The 20406-nt window shown below is 29.1% G+C and overlaps 1 pseudogene; it reads right to left on the reverse strand.

The window, feature by feature from the left end:
* Nucleotides 1–19453: 19453 nt before the first annotated feature.
* Nucleotides 19454–19992, reverse strand: LOC150038843 (uncharacterized; annotated as a pseudogene).
* Nucleotides 19993–20406: the final 414 nt, after the last annotated feature.

Below are 20406 nucleotides of genomic sequence, written 5' to 3' on the forward strand. Positions count from 1 at the left end.
TTGTTTGCAGAGTTGAGTTGAGTTAATAATTATTGTCTGTGTTTGTTGTGCGGAGTTGAGCTGAGTTGGGGATCAGATGCAGTTTTTTATGAATGAGATTAGTTCTATTTTTTTTTTTTTATTTCATTCTTTTATTTTTTAGTTTTATGCTTTGCTATTGTTGATTAATTTTCAAATATACACGTATTTTCTCAAATCATTTATGACATAAACTGGACAATCTCAATTTTTTCTCAATTTGTAGAACAGAATAGATTATTTTTCATATATTCTTTTCAAAAACTGTAATAATTCTAATTCTCTTCAATCGGTAAAATATACCAACAAAATATATTTCATATTGTTGCTCAATTAATTGGTATATTATATATTGTATGTATATATATTGAATGTTTGTATATATATTGAAGGTAATTATCCCAATTACTAATTGGTATATTGTATGTATATATATTGAATCTTGCTAACTTAACTTTATTATTTCACATATCATACAGTTTATTTTTATATCATATGGATAATATATTTGGATTTGAAATTGTACATAGGATAATTATCTTTCATTTGATTATGATGGTGAGAATGTGATGTAGTATAGTAACATTTTTCATAAGATCACAAAAATAATATGAACCGACCGAACATGTGGCCGTTTCCAAAAAAAATCACAAAATATATGTTCTTTTTTATACTTATAATATCTGTGTCATAATACAAACACAAAAATTACATGTCATGACGTATGCAAAAGTTATCATTCTTTTCGACATGACAGTCCATTATCCATTTGCTGTTATCTAAAAGAACTATAAACAAAATATAGAGGTGTGGTCAGTCTACATGTTTCTTCCTAGTAGACGGAGGCAGTACCTCTTCCGTGCGTGTTCTGGTACTGCAAGGAAGCAATCTGTCTTCTGAATGTTTGTAACAAGGAGGTCAATAAGGGTGACCTGATCATCCTCATCCAGGCCATCAATGCTGTATATGGCTACTTCCTTCCGACGCCTGAACTCCAGCTCATACTTCTCCTTTTGCCATGATGCAAATCTACCCATGTGTGTGCTCTGCATTTCAACAGTTTATCTCATGATGTCGATCATTTCAACTTGGAGAGAGTTGGGTGTATTTATTAAAGAGTGAAATTAATTTAACCTCACTAATTAAAGAGTGGAATTAATTTGAATGTTAGTTGAAAGTAAGTAGCAGCTACGTTGGTAGAAAAGTCAAGTAAAGACAAATAGTAAAGTCAAATAAATAGAAATACTAAAAAAACAATGAACCAAATATGACAAATATGGCAGTAGAATGAACCAAATATGACAGTAGAATGAACCAACAAAAATGACAGTAGAATGAATTTGAACATATAAGATAAGATTGGTCCTTGGAAGAATCCAACAAAAACAATGAACCAAATCATCATATCAAATTTTTGTAAAACTAAAAAGTAAGCTATGAACTGGAAAAAAAATGTTTATGTAATATAACACAAAAACTCTATTAAATTAGCTACCAAATTTGAAATGAAAATCAGATTAGGATGAGCGAGATCCTCATGAGCAAGATCAAGCATTTCTTTAATAAACTGTCTTCCTAGCGATGCTCACCTTACCAGCGAGATTCAGCCCATATTTCTAGCGAGATTCCCTTCTAGAGTGAGATCCTTATCACAAAATTAGCGAGATTTCACTTGTCGAAGGTTGAAGTTTCGACTTATGTATGTCGAAACTTCAACTTTCGACAACCCTTTATACATATTGTTTCCAAGTTTTTCTTTGTTTGTTGAGTTCTCAACGTTCGATTAATGTTCGACCTATATAGTCGAAACTTCAACCTTCGACAACCCTAATATATATATTGTTTCTAGGTTTTTCTTTGTTTATCGAGTTCTCAACGTTCGACCTCTACATTAATCGAATCCTCAACCTTCGACTTCTAGCAAAACAACAATATTTCTCTAATAAGTTTCAAAACAACCTTATTTCCCTAATAAGTTTTAAAAATAACAATATTAGTATAAAAGGTCTTAGTTTTGAGGGGATAAAAAATGAGAATTTTGAGTGGGTAAAAAAGGGGTTTTAATAACTCATAGGTTTTCTTTATGGGCTTAACAAATATAGGTAATAAATACCCACCCAACTTAATAACTCATACTCATTTATCAAACACCTCCTAAAAATGTAACCATATGAAATGTAAAGATTAAATTAAAATCAAATTAAAAAATATAACATTTTGATTTTGAAATATAAAGAAAAAATAGAAAGTAAAAAGAATTTTTTAAAAAAAGAAAAAATGTTGATTGTATTAGGATTTAGGAAGGAAAAGGGGGAATGGACGGTAATGATGAAGGCGTGGAGGGAAGGTCAAATCAGATGATTGGTTGTGGGGGGGGGGGGGGGTAAATGATTCAGTGTGGCCGTTCGTAGAATAGAATAGATGAGAAGTTAATGCAAACTGAGACAAGGCGCACTCAAAGCAGAGCTTACCCCATCAAATCAAATCAACTTTTTTCTTTCATGGACATTGCCTTAATCCCAACCTTTTGATTCCCAATCATTATTTTTCTTCATTTATCATTATTTCTTTTTCTTTTTTTTTTCTCGCCACATAAATCCATCAAATTCTATCTAAATAACCTATAAAGCACGGACAGATTTACGATTACACGATACGGATACGATCAGATATAACGATTCATCAATTTCTAAAAAACTAAGATACGGTATGGATATATCTAAGGATACGTTTTTTAAATATATATATATATATATATATATATATATATATATTTAAAAAACGGGATATTGATACATTGAAGATATATTTTCTTTTTCTTAAAAAAATCATGGATATAGATAAATTTAGTATACAAGTTAATAACAATAACACAAAATAGAAACAAATACTGAAATACAATACAAAAAAAGAACATCTAAGATATTGAAGTATAATAGTTAATAAAATGCAATAGAAAAGTGACTCATATTACAAAGAAGAAAAGAAGATTAGAGGGGGGAGTATGAAAATAAACGAAGAACTTCTTCATTGAATTGTTAAAGATATCCAAATGGTTTATATTTTGGTAGACTTTCTGGGACACAAATGCAAAGATCAGGATTAGATGATTCTAGGGTTTGGTTATTTATTTATTTATTTTCCTTTTATGAGTTTTTTAAATAGGTGACATAGTTTTAGATTAGGAAAGATTAAATGAGTTGTTTGTCTTTTTTCTTTAAAAAATTTACGCGTAGAAATAAATATGTTAAATTGCATGTCAGATACGTATCTAGAAAGTAATTGGAAGTATCGGTATCTGATACATGTCTGATACAGATTCTTGCCTCACATGAAGTATCTGTGTTTCATAGTAAATAACAAACGTTTAAATCTTATTTTGGTCCTTAAACTTTGAATAGTGTACTATTTTGATCTTTAAATTTTTATAAAGATCTGTGTTTAGTCCCTAAACTTTAAATATTATTTTATTTTTGTTCTTTAACTTTTTAAAATGTTTGTTTTAGTCCTTAAACTTTTAAAAAATATTTAGTTTGGTCTTTAAAATATTAAGATTCTATTAACTCTTTTTAACAAAATGATGAACTGACTTATATTTTTGGATGACTAGGTGATCATATAAGTTAGCTACGCTAAAAAATTTAGAGTTTCAATTTTGAATAAGATGACAAAGAGAAAGAATTTAAAAGACATTTTTAGTTCAAAATTTTAGTCGTTTAGTATTTTGGTGTGTTGGTTATTGACCTTTTACTTCATCTTTATGGCCCAATATATCTAGAGCTTAGTTATCCAAAAATATAAGTTCCCTCACATTTTTATTGAAAAATTAACATAATTTTAATGATAGGGACTAAAATAATCATGTTTTCAAAATTTAGGAACCAAAACAAACGTTTTTAAAAATTGGGGACTAAAATAAAACAAGATTCAAAGGTTATATACTAAAGTAGGATTTAAATCAATAATATATATTTTGTCCGTCACCATTTCCTCTCTCTTTTTCTTTTCTTTTCTTTTCTTATAATTATTGTCTCTCTTTCACTTGAAATTGCATGTGGCTTATAAATGTATACTCCTCTTTAAGAAAATGTATATTTAGTTTTGATGTTATTAAGACCATCGGCATTAAAAAAACTTAGAATTTTAATTGATTTTTTTAATAAAAAATAATTAGTTACCAAATAAAAATATCACTCTAAATTTGTAGATAACACATAACATGTTTTGATTAATTATTAGCCTATATCAATCATCTTGACATGCATGTGACATATACTATACTTTTAAATAAAACTCTGAAGAAATTAATAATTTTATTGTTTAATCAAGATGGATTTGCATAATCACATAAAAACATCAATGTAAATAGTTCATAGAGTAGCTTTAGCAAGTGTCTTATTTTGAGTCCGGAAAAAAATAAAATACTTATCCAACTCAGTAGATAAATTGGTCATTGATAAATAAAATTATGAGAGAAATATACAAATTTTAGACAAGACATATTAGTCCTAAGATGATAAATAACCAAATCTTAATAAGAATTCGAAATAATTGATTAAAGTACCAAAAGGATAAATCAAAATCAAGGAGGAATCCCATTAGCGAATAAATGAACTTGACAAGGAATAGACAATACAAGTATTCAAGATGCTTTCACAATTTGATTATTTTCTTTTAAATGCAACTAATTCTAATTTAAATCTTCTAATTAAAAAGGTTATAACTTTATGGATTTTTCTTGTCATTATATATACTAACTGACTTACCATACACTTTTCTTTAGATGTTTGGACAAAGTCATTCAATCGTCGAATATTTGGATATATATTAAGGTTTGGTTTGATAATCATTATATTTTTTTATTTTTGTTTTTAAAAATTAACTCTATTTCATCCACAATTCTGACAATGATTTATATCTTTCTTAAATACAATGGTTGAATTCTTAGTTAAATTCAAAAAACAAAACTACTTTTTTAAAATTACCATTTTTAGTTTTCAAAATTTGGCTTAGTTTTTTCAACAAGGGATGAAAAGTAGATAACAAATGAAGAAATTTAGAGGTGAAAGTAGTGTTCATAGGTTTAATTTTAAAAAACAAAATAGTTATCAAATAGAGTCAAATGATTAAATTTATTATAGTCCACATATTTAATTTTTCACTCAAAGACAAATCTCATAAATTCAAATTTATAACAATTTAATTTATTTGAGATGGATAAGAATTTCAAAAAGGAGAAAAAAAAAGCATCATTCATGTTTGGTTTATATATTATATTTACTTTATCTTTTTAGTCTTTATAATTATAAAACGTCGATTTCGGTCTATGTAATTTTAACTTTTATTCATTTTAATATATACAGAAATATTTGAAAGGAAGAAGTGGAATTGTGAATTTTGAGTAATTGTTTAGTTGAAGTTAACAAAATATAAAATTGATATTTTTAATCATACAACTCACAAACTTTTTAAATAAATAAAAAAAATTCATCTTCATCTTCATTTTTGTCTTATTATTTTCGAAAAAATAAAAATAGCATGACAGTTTATTCACTAAAGTTCTTAAAATGGAACCATAAATTTATGTTAAATGGTTTTTGTGTGTAAATTTTGCGTTAAAAACAAATAAATATCAAGATGATATTAATATTTTCAAAATATATGGACTAAAATTGAATACATAGATTAAAATAGACATCTAAAAAAAATCAAGACTAAAAAAAAAAATAAAAACTAATTAAAGTGAACATAGTTCAATTGATATATAAATATATTGAGAATATTAAGAGGTCAGTGGTTAGAATCTCCTGGTTTAGATCTTATAATGTTTTATAAGATAGAAAAATAATTGGTAAGAGGGTACAAAAGCACCAGCTCAGATTGAAAAGGCCTCACTGTGCAACACCCCCATCCTTCAACTGTCTTTGTCTATCTCCTTTATACAACCCTTTCTATAATTTAATTTGCCTATTTTTTTTTCAAAAAGAAAAGGAAAATTTACTATATCTCTTTCATTTTTAAAAGTTAAAAGCTTATTATGCAAACGATTAGAACTCCTAACAATTGAATCGCTAACACGGATTCTTCATTAGAATTCCTAACAATTGTGCATGAGAAAATTTACCATGATTAAATGCACAAAGTTAAAGTTTTAAAGACACATTAGATTTTTTTTTTTTTTTTTTTAAAACATAATAGTTTGTTAGACATAATATTAAAAAATAATAATAATAAATTAAACTTGTAATTAATTAACCAATTTTTACTAATTCTTAAATTATATGCACTTTTTTTCTATCTTGATTTTTCAATAATAATTTAACGTGAGTTCAATTCTACTTTAAAATTATATCATTATTCTTTTTTTAAAATCTATCCATATATTATATATTTATTAGAATAAACATAAAATTGGGGAACAAATTTCTACAAGATTCATAAACTAAGATGCTTAGTAATCATAAATACAGAACCAACACTAAAAGTTCCTTGGAAAAAAGAAAAGGATGAGAATAAGATTTAAACTTTTCTAAAAATTAATAATTATTTGTCTGCATTTTTTTATTTTATTATTATTATTATTATTATTTTGGTGACTTTTCTTATTCTTATCTCTCATTTTGCCTTTTGCTCCTAGACCACGCGCAGCTATTTTTGCCCAATATTTGATAAACAACAATAACCCAAGTGGGATCCATCTTCCAATCCAAGCTTTACCCACTAAATTATTTAGTATATGAAAAACAAATCTTTTCAAATATAGAAAAATAAACCACTTGAATATAATAAAATCTCATTATTTATCAATAATAGATATTGATAGACATTCATTAGTCTAATTTTTGTTATATTTAAAAATATTTTTAGTAATTTTACCTTTTAAAATAGTTACTAGAAAAAAAATTAGGTGCTGTTAGGACTACACCTATTTATTATGCAACTAAGATAGATACTTAATCAACATCTGACATGTGATAAAAAATTATTTTTAAAAATTTTATTTTCTATTACGTATAACAAAGAGGTTACATGTGATTAAGCCGCACCTAATCAATGCTTTTATTATATTTATCCTACCTTATTATATATATCACATGCCCCCATATTTGCCTCTCTTAAGAGGAGAGATTTTGAATATAATTTTGTTAGATCTCCATCGTCTATCGAAAAATGTCTAATAAAATCAAATTATGAATTGATTATCTCCTTTTCACTCAATTTGGTATAGGTTTTTTCATTTGTACCTTTTTTTTTTTGGCCAAAATCTTCATTTGTACTTATATTTCATTCATGTGAAATTTTTCATGTATATTTAAAGAAATCATTTTCTTATACAAAATTATTGTCTTGTGGCTTAGCTATTGAATTTTTTTTATACGAAACATGTGGGATTTTCAAATTTTGTTTACTACAAATGGTGATCTAATTTGGATTGTGATCTAATCTTATAAGGATTAAGACACCTAAAACTCAACCAATAACACATTTGCAATTGTATATGTTTTGTGCCTTTTCTTTTGAGGATTGTAAGAGAGATTGTATTTGTGATAGTGATAATTAGAAGCATGAGATTGCAAGCTAAAAGAGGAAAAAGAAAGGGAAAATAAAGGTAGAGATATTGATGACTTCCACCAACTCCAAGGGATGGATCTCTAGTCAATTATAGTGGCTTTTATGTTGTTATGTTTATATTTTTCTGGTCCATGATGCAATGCTTTCATAAGACTTTATCTTTATTTTACCCCTTTTTTATGGCAAAAAAAAAAATAATAAATAAATAAACTTAAAAGCAAGATTTTCTTCAAATGGGCAGCTATTATTCTAATCATTGATTATTTATTGTAACTTAGGTGATTTTCTTTAAGCAATCATTCCCAACAATTAAGTTTTACATTGTCTACTTACTTTGAACGTAATCATGAATTTAATTTATTTTACACTAAAAAAATTAATCACATCTTTTTCCTCTGACTTCTTCACTTGTTTTAAAAATAAGCATCTTTCGACGAAACATATATATATTTATATTTAATAAGGAGAATCTAGACATTCATGTTTCCATCTATAGGTAGTAAGTCTAGCATTCTTAAGCATCTAAATGTCAACCACAATTAGAATAAATTGAGTAATAAGCGAGTATCAAACAAAGTAAAGTTGTGTGTGCAATATTTCTTTAATGGGTAAAAGAAGAAAAAAAGGTTATTGAAATAAAATGGAAATCTCTAATGGCTTTCGCATCATCCATCTTGTTTGTCCTTCATTCTTCTTTATGAAAAAGGAAAAATTAAAGCCGTTATGCTCGGAATTGGAAGTGAAAGGTAGCATTATTCATGTATACTTAAATTATGTATCAAAACCATAGTGGTTGATGCTCTAAAATTAACCCTAAAATCTTATAGATACATAGAGTATATATGGTCTATCAATATCCTATCTAGCTCATATTAATACGATTATTTCTTCTATATAATATTCAAGAGTTAATTATACATATATGTGCGCTTCTCAACTTGAACATAACTCAATTAGTTTAGATTTGACGTAATAACAAATCTCACTTTTCTATTTGAATTCTAACATTATAATTGAGATAAAATGTACTAAGGCTTGTTTTAAAAAAATAATTAGTGGTAATTGATAGGTAATAATTCACTAATAAAATAATCATAGGGTCAAATTTCCATGTTCTACCTATTACTAAAAGAAGTCATTATGATGGTTAATTAACATAGAATTGTTATTATTATTTTTATGAGAGAATAAAAATGTTCTAAAGCAATAATGAAGTATATAGAAATTGCATAATATCATGATTATGTGGATCGAAGGCAGCCCCAATCTCAACTACCCACTTTAATTTTATTTTTTCGAAGAATAATTTTATGGAACCATTTTTTTTTTAAATTTTTAATACATGGAACTCAATCTTTAGGAATCATTCTTTTGTTAAATTAAATAATATTGTATTAGATATGTTATAATCACAATAAAGTTATTATGTGCGAATGAGTTCGTTGTCCATATTAGTTTGATAGTCTCAGAGCATATAGGTGTGATTGATATGTTTACCTGATTTTAATGTAAGGTAAATAGAAAAATTGTCAAAATCTAAAATAAATGGAATATATTTATTTATTTTAATATCTTTAACTTCAACCATTTTTAAAAATTAAATTTATAAATATTTCTACGTACACTTTATTTCTAATCATATTTTCAATTTTTTAATTTTTATTTTTAGAATTTAGATAAATATTCAAATGTTATTATAAGAAAGATGAAGGAAAGAAATAAATAATTATAAAATGAATTTAAGATGTTAACATTTAATCCAAGAATAATAATTTGAGAAGGCCTCTTCTACTCTTATTTGAATGTAAATAGGAATAATAATTACGATAACTAACTTTAAGTTAAAATTTGACCTTAAAATTAAAATAGCAACTAAGGAATGAAAGTAGTTATAATTGAATATAATATAGAAAGTGAATCACACACTTAGAAAAAACTTGGATACAGATGAGCAATCTAAGTTGCATTCAATAATATTTTTTTTATGTGACATAATTTTTAAAATTTTATTTTTACTATGTTAAAAAGATGAAAATATTGAATTTTAGGTACCATCTAAATTACACGTAATGATTAATCTTTTTCTTGAAAGGACATTTATCATGGTGAAAATGTGGTAAAGCCATTCTCAATTTTGGGGGAACCTGCCATAAAGGCAAAGGGCACATGCCTTAAAAACAAAAAACCAAACATTGACAAAAGCATATATTATTATAAACTTTTCAAAATTATTACATGGCTGAATTTTTGCAATGATGAAGTTATTTATTTATATGAAATAAAGTAGGAGTTAAAATTGAGGTATCTCTTTCATTTGATCTGCAGGGTAGGCCAAAAAGTGTTATGGGTATTTGGGTCAGGACATTGGGGAATAATTGTCATCAAACACCAACCTTTTAACTTTATAGGGTCAATCAAGTCAATACCAAATTCCAAAATTATTTTTCTTTTAAAATAAGAATAAAAATTCAAAGTAAAAAGGAAGAGACAGAAGAAGGAAAAAACTACTTTCCTTGATTGATTAATTATTATATTAAAATGATTGTATTTTCTATAAAGAAAAAAAAAAAAAAAAAAGAGAGACCAAAAAACAAATTTATAATTTAATAGAAAACTATAACGAAAAAAATTGACTTTTTTTTTTATAACCAAGTAAATGAAAAAAGAATAAGATTTTATTTATTTATTTATGATTAAAAATAGTTATGTTTTCTGAACTTTAATGAAAATAAGGAGGAAAAAAAATCTTTTTGTTCTTAATTATGGGTCTAGTTTTCATTTAGTCCATACATTTTAAAATTTTACAATGTTAGTTAAGTTTGAAGTTTGGTTTGTTACATTTTTAGTTCATAAGTTTGGAGTTTGGTTTTAATTTAGTCTCCAAATTTGAAAATATTACATTTTTTGTTTTTTAAGTTTTAAGTTTGGTTTTAATTTAGTCTGTAAATTTTAAAATGTTGCAATTGTACCATTGAGACTTGAGTTTTGTTTCAATTTGGTATCAAGGTTTCGAGATTTACATTTTTATCCTCGAATTTTCATTAAATATTCACTTTGAATTTTTGACGTTATTGTCTATTATTTAATTTAAATTAATTATGAAATGAATTTTAAAATTAATTTTAATAGTGATAAAAATAGTGAAATTTAACTAATTATAATTCATCCAAACTATTTAATAGATATGAACACTAAAGATTATAAGTGAGTATTTAGTGAAAAATCAAACATAAAAGTGAGTCTTGAAACCTAGAGACTAAATTGAAACAAAAGAATAAACCTCAAGGATAAAATTATAACATTTTGAAACCCCGGGATTAAATTGAAATCAAAATTAAAACTTAAGAACTAAAAGTATAACATTTTGAAACCTCTGAACCAAATGGAAACTAGACCTAATTCTTAGGGACTAAAAAATTTCTTTTTTCAAATAACAATTTATTCCATGAACTCAAATTGACAATAATTTAGTCTTTATATTTTCAAATTTATAACAATTTAATCTATGAATTTTTATAAGTAACAAGTTTGTCTGTAAACTTTATAAATTGTGACGAATTAGTTCAAGATTTAATGACATTTTTTTTACACATATAGATCGACAAAACTTATTGAGGGAATCAAAATTTCTTATTAACTATAAAGACTAAGTTGTTAATTAATGAAAGTTGCAATCAATTTGATGAGATTTTCACTGTAGAGACTAAGAGCATGTTTGAAATACATTTCAAGTGTTTAATTTAAAAAATAAGTCATTTGGAAGAAATTGAAATGTTTGGCAACCAACCAAGATAGCTTTTCTAGTGTATTTTAATCAATTTTTATAAAAGACGTTTAAAAAAAAATCTTTTTAAAAAATATTTTTTTCTCAAATCAATTAAAATAGGTGATAAATTGTTAAGAATTTCAAAACTTTGGAACTACATAATACTTTAAAATTCATGGATCAAATTTTTACAAATTTGAAAATAGGAAAACTAAATTCTTACTCATTAAAATTTAGGGAGTAGATTATTATTTTCTAAAAAATTAAGGCATCAAAAGTATTTTTTGTAAGGGCTATATAAAGATGAAGTCCCACGAATTATGGGCCTTGTGTCATCTTGTTTTTCTTGACAAGATAGACCATCTTGATTTATTTGGGCCTTTACATGTCTGAAATGGTCCATAAGTATTAAAAGGCAAGGCTTCTCTCTCTTACTTATTATTATTATTATTATTTTGGATACATATCAACTTATACCCTAAATTATAGAAGCCGTATAAATTAAAACTCAAACTTTTATAACCGAATAAATTGATATAATTATTAGTTTAGAGTTCTAATTGATATAACTTACAAAACAGGCTTTGACGCTCGATCTTTTTTTCCCTCACTTGTGCTCAAATAATCCAATACAATAGTGTCATGATGCTCATACTCCTCCTCCATCATGCTTGGGCTCCCCTTGCTCACTTCCTTGTGCTTACTCCAGAAAAAATCTAACATTGCTTTGAAAAAAGAAAGTCAACTCCAACACATTCCTCAACCAATGCCTCCCATCATGAGTTTAAGTAGTCTCAGACCTCTAGAAGCGAGAGCTCGAGAGAGGAGAAGGGTGGATAAGAACATTTGTTTTATCGAGCTTAGGGGTAATGTGTTAATTTTACTAGATACTAATGTAACCAAAAGGATATACATTGTTACTTTTAAAAAGCGGGTGACCTTGTATTTCACCCATAAAATTTAATTTAAAAAGGACTAGTGACAAAAATAGCAATTAGAACCAAAGTATTAACATATATAGCACAATGCAAAATAATTTGTAATTATAATAAAATTTAGATTTAGCTCTCAAAGTCTATAAATGATAGACTATATCGTTTATAGGAGTTTTTTACTAATAGAAATCTATCAATGATAGTGTCTATCATTCATAGATTTTGCTATGCACTTAATACTAACTTTAAAAGTGTTACCCATTGTATACACTTAATTATTAGTCTTAAAATTGTTATGCATTGTAATTTAAAAGAAAAAGAGAAATTGCACATAAAAATATTAACCCTCCATATATTCCGTATGTCTTCTCCTATTTTTATGGGATCCTATTTATTTTCTCATTTATTTTAGTAAAATATTGGTTTTGAAAATTGCTATTATTATTATATAAGTATTTTAGATCCTTTTGCCTATATCGTAGGAATTTTTGTTGGATATATTATGTCACATCTTCAATTTCAACGTTAGATATGTGTGAATCATCCAAGTGGTTGAGAGGGAGAGAGGATGCCAAAAAAAAAAAAAATAATAATAATAATAATAAATAAATAAATAAAATGAAAATAAAAATCAAACGAGACCGAGGGATGTAAAAAAGAAAAAACAAAGAATGAGATTCATAGAAATTCATGGGCATGAAGATGGGTGCTAGGTGAGGCTAGAGAAAACCAGTCAAATCAAGGTGGAAACAAAGGTCGGCCATATAAGAATTCAAAAGATTTTAGCCAAAATTCAGTATACATTACACTTTATTTAGACATAAGACTATGATTTTAAAAAAACAATAGTCTAATGTCATAGAGATTAGACTACCCATGGTCTAAAATGAATACACCTATTTAGAGACCACGTTAATTTAAAACAGTGGCCTAAAAATATATTATAGACTACAAAATTTTAAAAGTAATGACGTAAAAATTAACTTTGTACCATGATTAATAAAAACCATGATGTAAAAATTAACTTTGCACCGCGATCAATAAAAACCATGGTGTAATAATTAACTTTATACCACGGTCAGTAAAAGCTATGGTGCAAAAGTTAACTTTGCACCACCATAAAAAAATCATGGTGTAAAATGTAACTTTGCACCTAGGTCAAGAAAAACCATAGCGTAAAAATTAATTTTGCACCGTGGTTAATAAAATTATAGTATAATGATTAAATTTGCACCACAATCAAGAAAAATTATGGTGTAAAAACTAACTTTCCACCATGGTGAATAAAAACTATAGTGTAATGATTAAATTTGCACCACAATAAAAAAAAAATTATGGTGTAAAAATTAACTTTGCACCATAGTAAAAAAAACTATGGTGTAAAAATTAACTTTGCACTACGACCAATAAAAACTATAATATAACAATTAATTTTACACTAGAGTCAATAAAAATTATAGTATAAAAAGTAACAATACACCATAGTTAATAAAAATCATGGTGTAAAAACTAATTGTACTCTACAGTCAATAAAAATTGTGACGTAAAAATTAATTTCATACTACGGTCAATAAAAATCATGGTATAAAAGCTAATTATACACTACAATCAATAAAAATTGTGGTATAAAAACTAATTTTATATCACGGTCCATAAAAACTATGGTAGAAAAACACATTATGAACTATAAGTATATAAAACCATTGTCTAAAAATCAAATATACACCATGATTAATAAAAATTGTGGTTTAAAAATCAATTATAGACTACTATCAACTTAGAAAGTCTAATATTAATTTTATACCACAACAAATGTGAATTGTAATCTATAGTTAAATTGTGTTGTTTTACTTTAAACTATAATTTGTTAATACTATAGTTGAATATATATCTTAATACTATACTTAAAAAATACTACGGTTGAAAATTAACATTTGTACCACAAAAATAAAATGGTCTCTAAATGATATGTCAAACTAAAATTAAATTTATTGGTTAAAATAGTGGTCTCATATTTTCAAATACTTGATTTTTTTTTTCACTTGAAAAAATCACACCAATTGTAAAAAAAATAAAAAAAAATAAAAAAAAAGGGAAAAAGAAAACCACCAAAGTGATTGTGGTGTTCGAGTAACCCATTGTTCAACCATTTTTATGCTAAAAATATGTGTTTTTATTTGTGGCTTAAAATCAAGACCTTTAATATTAATATTGTTGTTTTCAAAATTTATTAGAGAAATATTGTTGTTTTCAAAACTTATTAGAGAAATATTGTTGTTTTGAAACTTATTAGCGAAATATTGTTGTTTTGGGAGTTCTATACAAAGAGTTTGTATAAGATCGGACTACGAGATGACTAGACTCTGTATATAACACCGTTGATACTAGAGATTTTCATCTTACCTAAACGACCATAGGTGACAGCCTTAATCCTGAGTGTTTTGGGAACTCCTGCCTTTAAGGGCGGTCCTTTGATTAGTATAGATGAGAGTAGCCAGATTGCCATTTCAACATGCCTACCTTTTTAGGGACTTGTCTGATCTAGGAGCTGGGAACTCACTTACACAAAATGGAATTCACTCATTCCTCGAAGCAGGGGTAAGTAGAGAGATTTCTCCCTTAAGGGCTTATTCCGGGGCTTGAACTTAGTGGCCACAACTTCTCTTTGGAAGAGAGTACTCAGTCATAGTAGGACTATGACTTATATTTATTAAAGATATCAGTGGTACTTAAGGAGTTAGATGTAACTATAGTGGCATAATGGTTATTGGCCGAGCTGTACTTACGAGCGATCTGTGAAGGGTTGTCGCACTACTGATTGGTTAAGATAGACTGATAATATATCTGTGGTAAGAAGAGTTCAATTGTCGGTCTTTAGTGGAATGTCTGGCAGTTAACGGATGGTAGATCCCGTGACTAAAGAGTTTAGTCAGTTATTCACGTACCGTTGGAACTTCAAGCTACAGGTCCATAAGGTCCCCTTGGTAGCTCAATGGGTTCAAGCTAAGGATTAGTTCTTGGTGTTGATTTGAAATGTTCAAATTGACAAGAGGTAATTCGATCATATATGATATGATCAGTATGGTGTATGAGATACATCAAGTGGAGGAATAATGTAAATGAGATTTACATTAAGTGCCATGGAATAGAAAAAGAGCTATGGTTTATATGTTTCATGAGATGAAATATTAAAACTATAGGTTATAAATATATTATGGTAAGTTAGTTATCATTTATATTTATAATAATATTAATTATTGGATAATTATCTCTTTTTCTCTAAAAAAAAAACCAATTGAGTGGGAGGTTATTGGTGATTTTATGGTAACCGTGAGATAAAAGGAAAAACATTTTCTTAATTTTAGGAAGTAAGAAAAAAAGAAAGAAAGAAAAAAGAAAAGTTGTTAATTTACTCACGGAGAGTTGTCAAGTAAATTAGATTTACTAAGCGACAGCTTGGAGTAAGCTAAACGATCGTAGAGTGTTCTTAGGCGATAGACAGTAAGCTAAGCGATGAGCTAAACAATCACATAGCTTTTGCTAGACGATCTCATAGCTTTTCCTAAACAATTGGGCATCGACCTATACGATAGGTTGTTCTTTCTCCCACTTTCTCAATCGTTTATAGGATTGTAATTCCTCCAGATTTCTTCCTCAAACCAAGTCCACACAGAGCCCACCCTCTGGATTCCCACTCCGAGAATACCAAGGCAACCTTCTTGGTGGTGTAATACTCAACTCAACACTGTCGAGGTTCTGTGGAGGTTATTCGCTGTGTTCAGGGTGATCGTGACCTTGGCGATCGCTTAGTTCGAGTACGCAATGTTCGTGCAGTATAGCGGTCGTGTTGGACGGGCGTTCGTGTGTTGCTAAGATCGAGCGTTCGTGATCAAGGAACTCGAAGATGAGTCTACAAAAATGTGTTGATTCTTATCCTTGATCTTTTGTATAACATGTTGTAGTTTATGTATTTCGCATAACTGTATGTTTCCGTTTGTGATTGTAATTGTAATGTTCATATACGATGGAAATTTGAAAAGTTCATTTCGCTGCTCATAGAAATCTTCGCTTTTGATTTCCTGTAATATGTAGACGATATCCTACTCATTGGGAATGATGTAGGTTTATTGACTTCAGTTAAGAACAGACTAATGACCCAATTCCAAATGAAAGATTTGGGAGAGACTCAGTTTGTTCTTGAGATTCAGATCTTTCGAGATCGAAAGAACAAAGTGCTAGCACTGTCTAAAGCATCATACATTGACAAGATGTTAATCAAGTACTCGATGCAGAACTCCAAAAGGGGCCTTTTGCCTTTTCGTTATGGAGTTACATTTTCTAAGGAGCAATGTCCTAAGACACCTCAAGAGGTTGAGGTAATGAAACGGGTCCCCTATGCATCTGTCTTTGGTAGTTTGATGTGCGCGATGTTATGTACTAGACCTGACATCTTTTATGCTGTAGGGATAGTCAATAGATATCAGTCTAATCTAGGACAGGATCACTAGACTACTGTCAAGAACATCCTCAATTATCTTCGAAGAACAAGGGACTACATGCTTGTGTATGTTTCTAAGGATTTGATCCTTACAGAATACACAGAGTCTGATTTTCAGACTGATAAGGATTCTAAAAAATCCACTTTAGAACCAGTGTTCACTCTTAACGGAGGGGCTGTAGTATGGCGAAGCACTAAGCAAAGGTGCCTTGCTGACTCCACCATGGAGGCCAAGTATGTAGCGGCTTGTGAAGCTGCTAAGGAGGCCGTTTGGCCCAGGAAGTTTCTGACTAATCTGGAAGTTGTTCCAGACATATCTAGACCCATCACATTTTATTGTGATAATAGTGGTGCTATGGCAAATTCCAATGAGCCTCGGAGTCACAAGCACGGCAAGCATATAGAGCGAAAATACCATCTCATCAGAGAGGTTGTGCATCGAGGGGACGTGATTGTCACGAAGATAGCTTCAGAGCACAACATTGCAGATGTGTTTGAGGGTCATAGACAGAGCATGGGTCTACGGGACCATCCACGACTAGACTAGGGCAAGTGGGAATATTATTGTACTGGGCTTTTGTGCCCTAATTTATTGTTTTGTACTTGTAATTTTCTTGTACACCCCACTAGCTTTAAGACAGGTGGGAGATTGTTGGGATTGATGCCTAAATCTCGTAAGGTTCTGTAGTTTGTGAACACTTGTATGAACAAATATTTTATGATGTAATAATATGAGATATTTTATTCACTACAATCTATGAAATATGAGATATTTTAGCTGCATTAACCATAAACCAATAAACTAAGAACCCTGGTTTTCGTTATAACTTAAGCATGTATGTGGAGACGTACAAGTGGATCGTGCTTTAAGTGATAACCTAAATGGTCTGTAGTATATGGATAAAGGAGGGAAACTTTGTCCTGATAATGCTACGAGTATGGCCCACTTTGTAGATGTTACAAGTGTTGTAAAGTGCTACAAATGGTCTAATCCTGACCATTCATGTATTAGACATGCGAGCGGGGATGCTCTATATAAAAGAGTTTGTATAATACCGGACCACGAAATGTTTAGTCTTGTTATGTAACGTCGTTCATGACAGAAACTTTTATTTTACTAGGATGACCATAGGTAACATGACCTTAATCCTAAGTGAATTGGGAACTCTTGCCTATGAGGGCGGATTTGCATAGGTGTGAGTGGCAAGATCACCGATTCAAATCTATGACTTTGGGGATTCATCTGATTGGGGAGCTGGGAACTCAGCTACACAAGAAGAAATTCACTCCTTCCCCGAAGTAGGGGCAAGTAGATAAATTGCCCCCTTAAGGGGCTGATTCCGGGGCTTAAACAATATGGCGTCGCACCTTCTCTTGGCTCGAGAAGGGTTTACTCATAGTGGGACTATGATGTATTGTTCTTTAGAGGAATCAGTGGAACTTAAGGAGTTAGATGTAATAACAGGGTGAAAACGGTAAATTGGTCCGGCTGTACTTACGAGCGATTTATGAAGGGTCATCGTACTGTTGATTGGTTATATCCAATGGACATAGAAATAAATCTGTAGCATGAAGAGTGCAACTGTCGGTCTTTAGTGGAGTGCTCGATAGTTAACAGATGGTGGATATCATGATTAAAGAGTTTAGTTAGTTATTCACATATCGTTGAAGCTTCAAGTTACAGGTCCATAAGGTCCTCTCGTAGCTCAATGGATTCATGTTGAAAATAAGTTTTTAGGTTTATTTGAAGTGCTCAAATTAACGAGAGGGAATTTGATTATATATGATATAATTAAATTAATTCAATTATATGTGATATAATTGATTTGATGTATTAGATACATTAATTGGAGGAATTAATGTTAAATGCCATGAAGGAGAAAAAGAACTATGGTTTATATATTGCATGAGATGTGATATTAAAACTATAGGTTATGAATATATTATTTATTTATAATTAAATAAATTATGGGATAATTGATTTCGGTTTTTTCTCCTAATAACCAACTTAGTGGGAAGTTGTGATCAGTTATGGTAACTGATGGATAAAACAAAAATCGGTTTCATTTTTTCAAGATCGAATGATAATCGTACGCATAAAAAGAAAAAGGCATATGATAGCTTGAGAGCATAAACGATCGTGTATCAAGTTGTTCTATATGCTAAACGATCGAGTACCTAGTCTACACGATAGACTCTTGTCTTCTCCCACTTACTCGTCATCTACATGATCATTCAATTCCTCCTTCCCTCTACCAAATCCATACAGAGCCCACAACTCCTGGATTCTCACATCGAGAATCCATGGTAGCCTTGTGGTGGTGTCTGCATGTTGTTCGATGGTCGAGTATTACTTGTTGCTATTTGAGGATATTGCTGAGGCATGACGTTCATACTGTTGAACATTTGTATTGTTAGATCGAGGGATACGAGAAGAAAAGTTTTTCAAGGGTATGTTCACTCGATCTTTAGTATTTTCCTTTAGAAGCATGCTGTAATTTCAAGTTTATGCATAACTATTGTTGTTTGATTGTAAATGTGTATGTTCTGTCACAATGAGACTTGGTACGATCTGCTTCCACTCATTGGTTCTCTTTAATCAGAGTTCCTTCACTTATGAGCTAGATTAACAACTTTAAATTCCTTCTTCCTTTTGCCTCTTTACTAAGAAGTTCTTGCCAAATGAGTACTTTCTATTCTATCTTGAGTTAATCTTTTTTTCTCTTGTACACAATAAGTGATGAGCTTATTGAGAGTCCATTCATCCTTTTCACAATTATAACTAACTTTAAATTGGTTAAACTGTATAGGAAGAGAGACCAATACTAAATGCATGAGTAAACCATAAGATAGGTCAGACTTAAGTGCTTTCAGTTTTGATGTCAGATGAGACATTTCCATAATGTACTCTCTAATATTTCCTTTTTCTTTATATTTCAGTGGAATCAAGCATTGTAACAACATGCTTGTTTGAGCCTTATCGTTTTTAGCAAAACGTTTTTCTATTTCGACAAGGAAATCTTTGGCATTGGTTATCCCTTCAGATACCGCACCCCTAAATGTCTCTGAAATGTCACATTTTATGATCATTAGACACATGAGATTTTAGTGGTCCCATTTCTAAAAACATTTTCTTTCATTACGAAACTTTCATTTGAAAGGGAAGGAGGTTGCTCAATCCTTTCTGCAAGGTCTAGATCCATACACCCTAAGACTATAAAAATATTTTTCTTCCAATCTTTGAAGTTTGAAACATTAAGAATAGAAATATTGTTGTGGTTAGTAGATATTGTTGTAATGTTAGCTGTTAAGAAAAAAACAAATTGAATGTACAAGAATGCCCACTGATACATGCTATAAAATGCATGTTTTTAGGTTTTATTTGTGCATTTTTACATATTAAAATTGACTCTTGCATGTATTTTTCCCTAAATTTAGTCTTATTTGGTTAAAATGATCTTATGAGGATTTGATTGAGCTTAAATGATATATTTGCTGATTTAGAGTTATTCTTGGGAATTTTTGCAGGAAATTTAGGCTAGACTGCTAATTTTTATCTGATGCGATCACATCAACCAAAGCACCGCGGTCACATCAGTGAGCCCTAACTTCCCACA

Source organism: Benincasa hispida, chromosome 1 (assembly GCF_027475165.1).
Source record: "Benincasa hispida cultivar pf3 chromosome 1, pf3_genome.v1.1, whole genome shotgun sequence".
Lineage (NCBI taxonomy): Eukaryota > Viridiplantae > Streptophyta > Magnoliopsida > Cucurbitales > Cucurbitaceae > Benincasa > Benincasa hispida.